Below are 8,153 nucleotides of genomic sequence, written 5' to 3' on the forward strand. Positions count from 1 at the left end.
ACCGATTTCGATAATTCATCGGAAAGGTAGTGTCTCAGAGGTAATCTGGTTAAGATAAGATCAGTGGATCATGAGATATATATATATATATTATTTTTTATATGAGAGTTGAAGTCGGTTTTTTTTTGCTAAAAATTACTTGTTTTGAAATCAGTTTGAAAACGACTTCAAACTTTTACACGATATCTAGGACAGATTTTGAATCTTCTATCGGTTGACGTGGTCCAAAGTTATGCGGTAACATACATAAAAAAAAAAAAAAAAAGATTCCGACGAACTGATAACCTTCTCCTTTTTTGAAAGTCGGTTAAAAAGAGGATGTGACCCGTTTTCTATAATTGTTTTTATCGGAAAGGTGATACCTCTAATGTAGTCCCATACATATTTGGTTTAGATCCGATCATCGGATAATGAAGAAGTCAACGGTACTCCTAAATTTTTGTGTTTTTTGCTTAAAATTTACTTGTTGAAACGATTTTTTTACTTAGTTTTGTTTGCATTTAAAAATTTAGTGAGGTTTTCTTTTAATTAAGAAAAAAAATTTTTCTTTCTATGAACATATTTAGAGATTATTTAAACGCACTTCTTTAAATTACTTGCTGAAAAAAGACTTTTGAAACCATTGATACCCAAAACCGCAATATGCGTTTTGTCACAAAAAAAAATTATTTAAATTACTTTTCGATTTTCATCATTTATTCACTTTCTTTTTTCAAACCTTTATAAATACCTTGACATTGTATTTTTATTTTTTTGATCTACAAACGCCATATTACTTTTACAAAAACTTTTGTTTACACAGCTTTCATGCAATAGTTTACTAATTACGTATGCAAGTACTATGTGTGCCAAATTTTATGTCATTTATTTTCGCTTTTCGTTTATTTCTGAACTATTTATTTATTTTTATTTTTATTTTATGTATGTATGTACATACATATATTCGCTTCCGACCGGTTACCACGCAAAACATTTTTCTTCCACCCATTCTTTTGTTAATTGTTTTATTTATATTTGTATTTCCCCCACAATCAGGCCACACTGCTGCATCTGCTTTTAATTTGTCACCCTCTAGAAAATTATATATTCAAATATCAACGCCCAAACTCTAATATTTTTAAATCGTGTTCTATTCATTTTAACATACTTATGTTTATTACCTTTTCACTGCTAATTTTCGATTAATATATTTTATTATTAACAATTTTTCACTCAAGTAATGTTTTGTGAGAATTTATTATTTTTAGTTTGCTACTAAAATATTTATTAGTTTAGTAGATTAAATTATTTTCCGTTAAACAAAGAAACCCAGTGCACTACTGGTGCTTTAGGTGTGGCGCCAAAATCACATTTATCACTGTTCTTCCTCGAATAAATTGTACGTTTCGAACTGAGAAAAACCCGAAACAATCGCCACCACTGCACAATTTCAACTGAAAATATCTCAAAGGTGACGTGCCTTTAAATCTGCTCCGAACTCTCTGTGGCGAGTAGGTGAGGCACATGGCACAAATACGCTCAAATATGTATACAAATTCAAATTTAGTTTATATATTTGAATAAGTATACCTACGTTAGTATGTGTCTAAGTAATTAACTATATACGTATGTATGTATATAGACGACTTTCCGTCACGATACCCGTACTCGTGGGTTGATTGTTCCAACAATGCGATTTGTTATTTTCTGCCCATTAAATTCTCACATTCACTCTGTCTTCTGACTCTAAAAGTATGCGTACATATAGACAGGCAATGAAACTTTCAGTGTTGCCACGGAGAAATTTTGTTCCAACCAAAACTTCCTACCAAAATTAAAAGTGTAGATAACATAACACTAGAAAAAATAAAACACAACTAGTATAATAAAAACGAATAAACTACGCATAACAATTCATTTTACTGTACAGACTAATACAATTGTATAATTGTAATCACTCCAACCTTATTCTCTTTAAGAAGTTAGGCACTTTGGAAGGCGCCATCTTTAAAATTTTAGATGAAGAAGACAATCGTTCCCCAAAGTGTAGCAGTCTGCTATTTATGTCACGTGGGATCCACGCTTTGCGAGACAGTCAGCTTCGTTGCCTTCAAACCCTTCATGTCCCGGAACCCACCACATTGTTAAGTTATTGTGAGCTTCCAAGTGGTTCAAAAAAGTTTTACAGCTTTCCACAAGCCTGCTGCCATTTTAAAAGCGTCTAAGGCCTTTAACCTGCCTGACTATCGTACATAATATTTAATTTGGCCCCATTTGTCCTTCTACACAGACTTCGATTGCGAAGACTTTCGCCTGGAATATAGATGGGTATGTGTAAATTGGCAGACTATCTGGAATTTTTGTCCAAATACGCCTGCCCCAGTACTCTCGTCGTCCATCTTTGATGCGTCGGTATACCATGCTTGGGACCTTTCGCCAATCATAGTTATTATCACTTCACAGCAGTCCCTTTCAGGAATTCTAACCTTGTAGGGTTTGTTGAAGGATAGCTCGGGATTATCCAGGAATGGCTTTAGAATCTCCAAATGACCCCGAAGATCCCAAATTTTGTTTTACTGATCATATTAAGCAGTCGTACAGCTCTCCAGCAGGCCTCTTTTTCAAACAGAATAGGCAAAAGAGGAATCCCTGTAATGACACCAAGATCATCCGTTGGACAGGTGCCCACAGCTCCTGTAATGGCCCACGCGGACCAGTCGGTGCAGCTTGCTAAAGGTAGAACCCGCCTTTACTTGCATAGCTTTTGGTCACCAGCCCTGTACCGCACATGTGACAATGGGTCTTACTACCGTATTAAAAGACCAATACAATGAAGTCTCTGTCAGGTGGACAATGGTAAAATGTTTGGATATACATATTTTATATTTTATATTTTTCGCAAATAACTATTATTGTCACGGAACCAACCAAAATCCAATCTAGCCTACCAACCTACCAAATGGAAAAAACCGACCAGTTTTGGTAGGAAAAGTCCATGTTTGGCAACACTGGAAACCTTTCTGCATACATATATATGCATATATGAATGTATATTTACATGCATTCACTCATGGTTGTGTGAGAACTGCATTATTTTATATGTATAGAAATTTTTCTCATCTTGATGATCCTTATGCGAACATACATACGTATATTGCTGATAGTTCGTCAAATATTTTTAGTTTTGTAATAAATTCGTAAAATTGTGGTGATTTCGTTTCAACCAAAAAATATCGTCTTTTGATTGCTCATTTCTCTTTCCGTGTTCGATTCTAAATCAAAGGCAAAGGGTGACAAAATTTTGTCTTCGTTTGTTAAAATGTCATACTCTTCTAAGACAAAGAAGCATATTCTCAGCGCTGTGAAGCTTTGTCAGGGGAGATGGTTGCCCTGAAAATCAGTTGGTTATTTAAAACGACAATATTATGAAATGCGTGAGCTAGACAAGGACTAGAAGGCATGAACATGCCCTTTTACTGGGTTGAGTGTAACATCAAACACATTTTGCACCGGAGCAGGGCAATAGCAATAATTTTAGAAACTATTTACATATTATCTAGTCAAATGCACTATCTTTTTAAGTTCTATGCATCCTACACCTATGTATGTACTAAATCATACTTTCAATTAATTATTGTCAGAAACCTCTTTTTGAAAGAGGGGATTCCTCTGACGAACTTCATCGATCACAATTGAGCATCTGCCATATGGGCCAGTTTTTAAGTGCCAGTTTAAACTCGTAAACTGCGTTTATATTGAACATATGGCTGATATTTGATTGGCTAATCTTAGTTTAAACTAGCAAGCTCAAGCGTTTAAACTAACCCACAGCCATGCACTGTAGTAGGGAGTAACTAAGCCAAGTAGATGATTTTTAAACTTAACTGTAGCAAATATTGCCTTAATGCTGCATTCAGGCTGTGACATAATAACACATATACATTCACCTCAAAACACATATATACATATACACACATATGTATACATACCTGCTTGCATTTGTAGAGGTATGCACTAGATGTAGTATTTGCATTATGCCCTTACCAACATGTTGCACGACATGTCTTTTAGTTAGAATGACGCATGCTTCGGACTCTAATATACACACCGTTTCACTTGAACGGGCACATTATTTTGCTTCAAGACTCTGGCTTATGCACCACTATCATGGACTTGAATAGCGATAAACCTTTTTCGCGTTTTTTCTGCGCTATTTTTCTTTCATTTAATTATTTTTCAATTGAAATAAGTTAATATAAGAATTTTCTGGAGTATGTAATTTTATAGCATAGTCGATTTTAGTAAATAAATGTACAAGTTGGCAGCAGCTACAAATCACCGTTGATTTCGCCAATTTTTTTTACTGTTGCTCTTCCGCAAATTTTTATTTTTTTTTCATAATAAAAAATGCGAGCATGTGAATAAAAGAGAAACCAAAAATACTTATATATAAGTTCATTAGAACCAAGGTGTATTAAACAAGGTGTGATTGAAAATTCAGTGCTTCTCTCTTTTAAGGTACTATAATGTCAAAAAGTATAAACAAACGAATTAACCCTTAGCTGCCATGTATCTTGTCAGCACTGATGCCCTAGGCTTTTATTTCGATTATAGTTTTGTTTTACTTACAATACCTGGAATATTTATATTTTGTGAATAAAATAAAACAAATTGTTTATAAAATAGTTTTAGCAATTTTCTAGTTTTTAATTGCCCAAGTTTTATGCTTTTGTGCGTTTATTTTTATATATAAATTTTTTATCCTAAACATTATTCGACACTTATAAAAGTAGGATTTTAAATTTGTTTCCAATTTTATATGTGAGCTTAACTTTAACAATTTTGAAATTAAATTTTTTTCATGCGAAATAGTTTTCCATTAATGACTTTGCTTCGAGCACTTTTAAATTAAACTCTTCCATACTTGCTTGCATGGTTTTAATTATTTCGGTAAGAAGAAATATTTCTAATCTCAACGTGCATTCTAAAGAGTCGCCTGTTTGAGTTTGGACATCAACAAAGAATGTATCCTGATCTCGTACTATAACCTCACTTGTATCAGTAATTTCGTATGGCATTGGGACTGCGCCTGGGTATAAACGAGCTCATTTGAAAGTGCTTGATTCGGACGAACAATTAATGAAATCACTTTCCGTGAAGTGGTTTTCACAAACGCGAGATGAATCACGTAGTACAACACCACAAATGAAAATTTCAGATATGGTCTTATTTTAACTTTAATACTTTGTTTAATTTTTTTCTGACTTTCTTGTCAGCTTTGAATAGAGCTCTTGTCGCCATATTCGAGTGCTTAGAGGTCCTACTGGCACGGGAGATCTATGGTTCAATTTCTGGTCCCAGCAACGTCAAAACAAATACCGGTCGCTCCTCGGCAGACAATGACGAACCCCGCCGAAAAACGCTTCTTGGGAGGTGGAGTATACGTGTAGATTCCTCCATTTGTGTCGGTTTAGCGCCGCACATTAATTTATTGGAATCATATGATGATATACTGTACATCCCCAAATAAACTAAGATATAATTTTAAAACTATGTATTTAGGGGTTCCCTTAAACTGGAAAAAGCCTTGCAAACTTCGAAAAACGCTAAACTTTTATTGGGAGGTCAAGATGTGAATGAAATAAAAAAAGAACCGGTTTATTTGATATTCGAAATAAAAAGATTTCAAACGAACCCCCATAGATATCCAACAAACCGGTGGAAACTGGTTTTNAAAAGATTTCAAACGAACCCCCATAGATATCCAACAAACCGGTGGAAACTGGTTTTGAAATACCGAGTCAACCACCCTATTATTGATCTCCATTAACAGGTCTATTCTGCACGTTACCGAAGATTTTGTAACCGGAAAATTTTATTATAAAAAATGTTACCAGTTCTTGTCACCGCGATTCTAGGTACGTTGGTAATGCAGTTAAAGTATTCAGCAATTCAGCTATGAAGAATTGTGCAAATTCTGGCATTCATATTTCACGGGGCAATACTTGTTACCAGCTTATGAGATGGTAACAAAATTTACCGGATACAAGAGTATACAGAATGCGAAAAGGGTTTAAAAATTTACAGGAACTTTATTTACCGGTTACAAACTTTTTTTTACCAGCACAGAATAGACCTGTAAGTGCTGAATAAATATAACCAGTACCTTGTTTTTGTCGGCCTAAATATGTAGTTTGCTTTTACCAACTTTTGAATTAGAATATCTAACACACATACAGATACATGAATTCATACTCATACACAAATGCACCCACCCTACAGTGAATCGCGCTAGTTCAGAACTAGCGCAGAACGAGTTAATTGAGAGGCGGTACTGGTTCTCGATCTGTCCCAACGCAACGCTTTCAACGGCAATGGCGATGTCCAACGAAGTGGAAATTGCCACCTTTGCAGAACCTTCGAACTAGTTCTGAACTGGTTCCATTTTCGACCGTTCTGGGACAATACGTTTTTTATGAGCAAAAAATTTAAAACTACTTAAATTTTTGGACAGATCTGTAACAATAAGTTTTTTATGAAAAAAATTTTGATTATTCGATTTTTTTTATATATTGTTAATTTTTTCTGTTCTTTTTACAGATTGCATTTTATTTAATTTTATTATTCTTTAATTTTATTTATATTAAATTTGATCACTTTCTCTTCAATTTGTAAGCGGCACTCAACAATTTAAATTTATTAAATCTGAAAATCGCAACTGCCTCCACCGCGATTTGAACTCGCGGCCAACGATATTAGAGTCGGAGGTCTTCCAGCTGAGCTATTTAGTATTGTACAAGAAGTGACAATTTGTGCAGTTATGTACTTCTCAACAGGGCGGAACTAGCACACCAAAAGTTTCAATTGCCCCTCTCTGCAGCCGTTTTGCACTAGTTCAGAGATAGTTCTGAAATGTATAGGGCGGAACCAGCGCTTTAACAGACTGTCTGTAAATTTTACTGCAGGGCACATACACTCACCAACACACAAAAAAGTACAGAGTTGTACATGAAGAACTTTTTTTCATACAAATCCTATATTGGTACATTTGTACCTATGCCGACCACTTATGTAAGGTCAGAGTACCCGATCACATGAGTGTTAAAGATTATTAAAAAAAATATATATATTTTATTTTGCTTGTACGGCCACATGGTTTTTAAATATTAATTCAAGGTCCGCTTTTTTCTATTCAGTTAAAAAATGAGTTTCGTCCGTATGTAGATGCTGCCTAATTTCGTCAGCCACGACAAGTATCTTTTGTCTCAGCCCAAGTCCATCATAGTTCAATGTGTTCAAAAATAAAAATTAATATATACATTAATTAATACATTTTTTTTTTCTTAAATTGCAGGTATCTTCGATAGTATAAGTCTAACATAATTTGGTATATGAACCTTTTTTGTAGAGAATCGAAGTAAGCTAAGAATTTTTTTTGTTTACACTTGAACTATGATGGACTTGGGTGAGCCTAAGATTTTGACCAAAAATTTTCATCTTTCACACAATTGTGTTTAGAGCATAATGAACCATATTTTTGCTATCACCAATCAAACTTCTAAAAAAAAAACGGATTTTCGGCCCACGCTAATGCACATTATCGATCGGAGACATTTCCTGGTAGTATACGAGGCATTTCGTTTGACCCCACACGTGAAAATCCATCGGCGGAACTCTGCGCCGGCCATGGTGTTGGCCCACCTCTTCCAATCCATTTATTGAAATAATTCATGATTTTTTCCAAGAGCAAACCAAAGAATCGAACTGTGTTTCAATAATACTTGACGCTCTTTGTGTAAAAATCAAAAACAAATTAATAAATTGCAATCGTTTCGTCTGTTCGACCACCACTGTTCGATACAAACAAAATGTAGAAGATTTGGATAAAATTATCTACATATGTATGTGAGTTAACAGCAAAAAAATTAATATCCGCATAAGTTGATACCTACAGGGTGAAATATTGTATACGACCTTTGGAAGCAAACTATAATGTCACTTTGCATACATTTCCAGAATATTAACTTAGAGGATAATACACACGCATACAGACAATGCATATACATACCATACTAGAGACCTGCACGAGTAAGTAAAAATTTAACACGTTAATAATCGCCGAGTATAAATATAAACGATGCAAATATTTGAATTTAGAAAGCATCGTTTGGCTT

At 34.4% G+C, this 8,153-nt stretch overlaps 1 long non-coding RNA gene across 1 annotated transcript; it reads right to left on the reverse strand.

The window, feature by feature from the left end:
• Positions 1–529: 529 nt before the first annotated feature.
• Positions 530–7,522, reverse strand: LOC108379616 (uncharacterized). The gene is made up of 3 exons (XR_001849496.1): positions 7,423–7,522; positions 2,352–2,353; positions 530–546 (listed from the first exon to the last, which is right to left on the reverse strand). It is a non-coding gene; the product is annotated as an uncharacterized LOC108379616 (long non-coding RNA).
• Between the last annotated feature and the right edge of the window lie 631 nt (positions 7,523–8,153).

This window comes from Rhagoletis zephyria, unplaced genomic scaffold (assembly GCF_001687245.7).
Source record: "Rhagoletis zephyria isolate East Lansing unplaced genomic scaffold, Rhagoletis_zephyria_1.1 Rzeph_scaffold_16802, whole genome shotgun sequence".
In the NCBI taxonomy this organism is placed as follows: Eukaryota; Metazoa; Arthropoda; class Insecta; order Diptera; family Tephritidae; genus Rhagoletis; species Rhagoletis zephyria.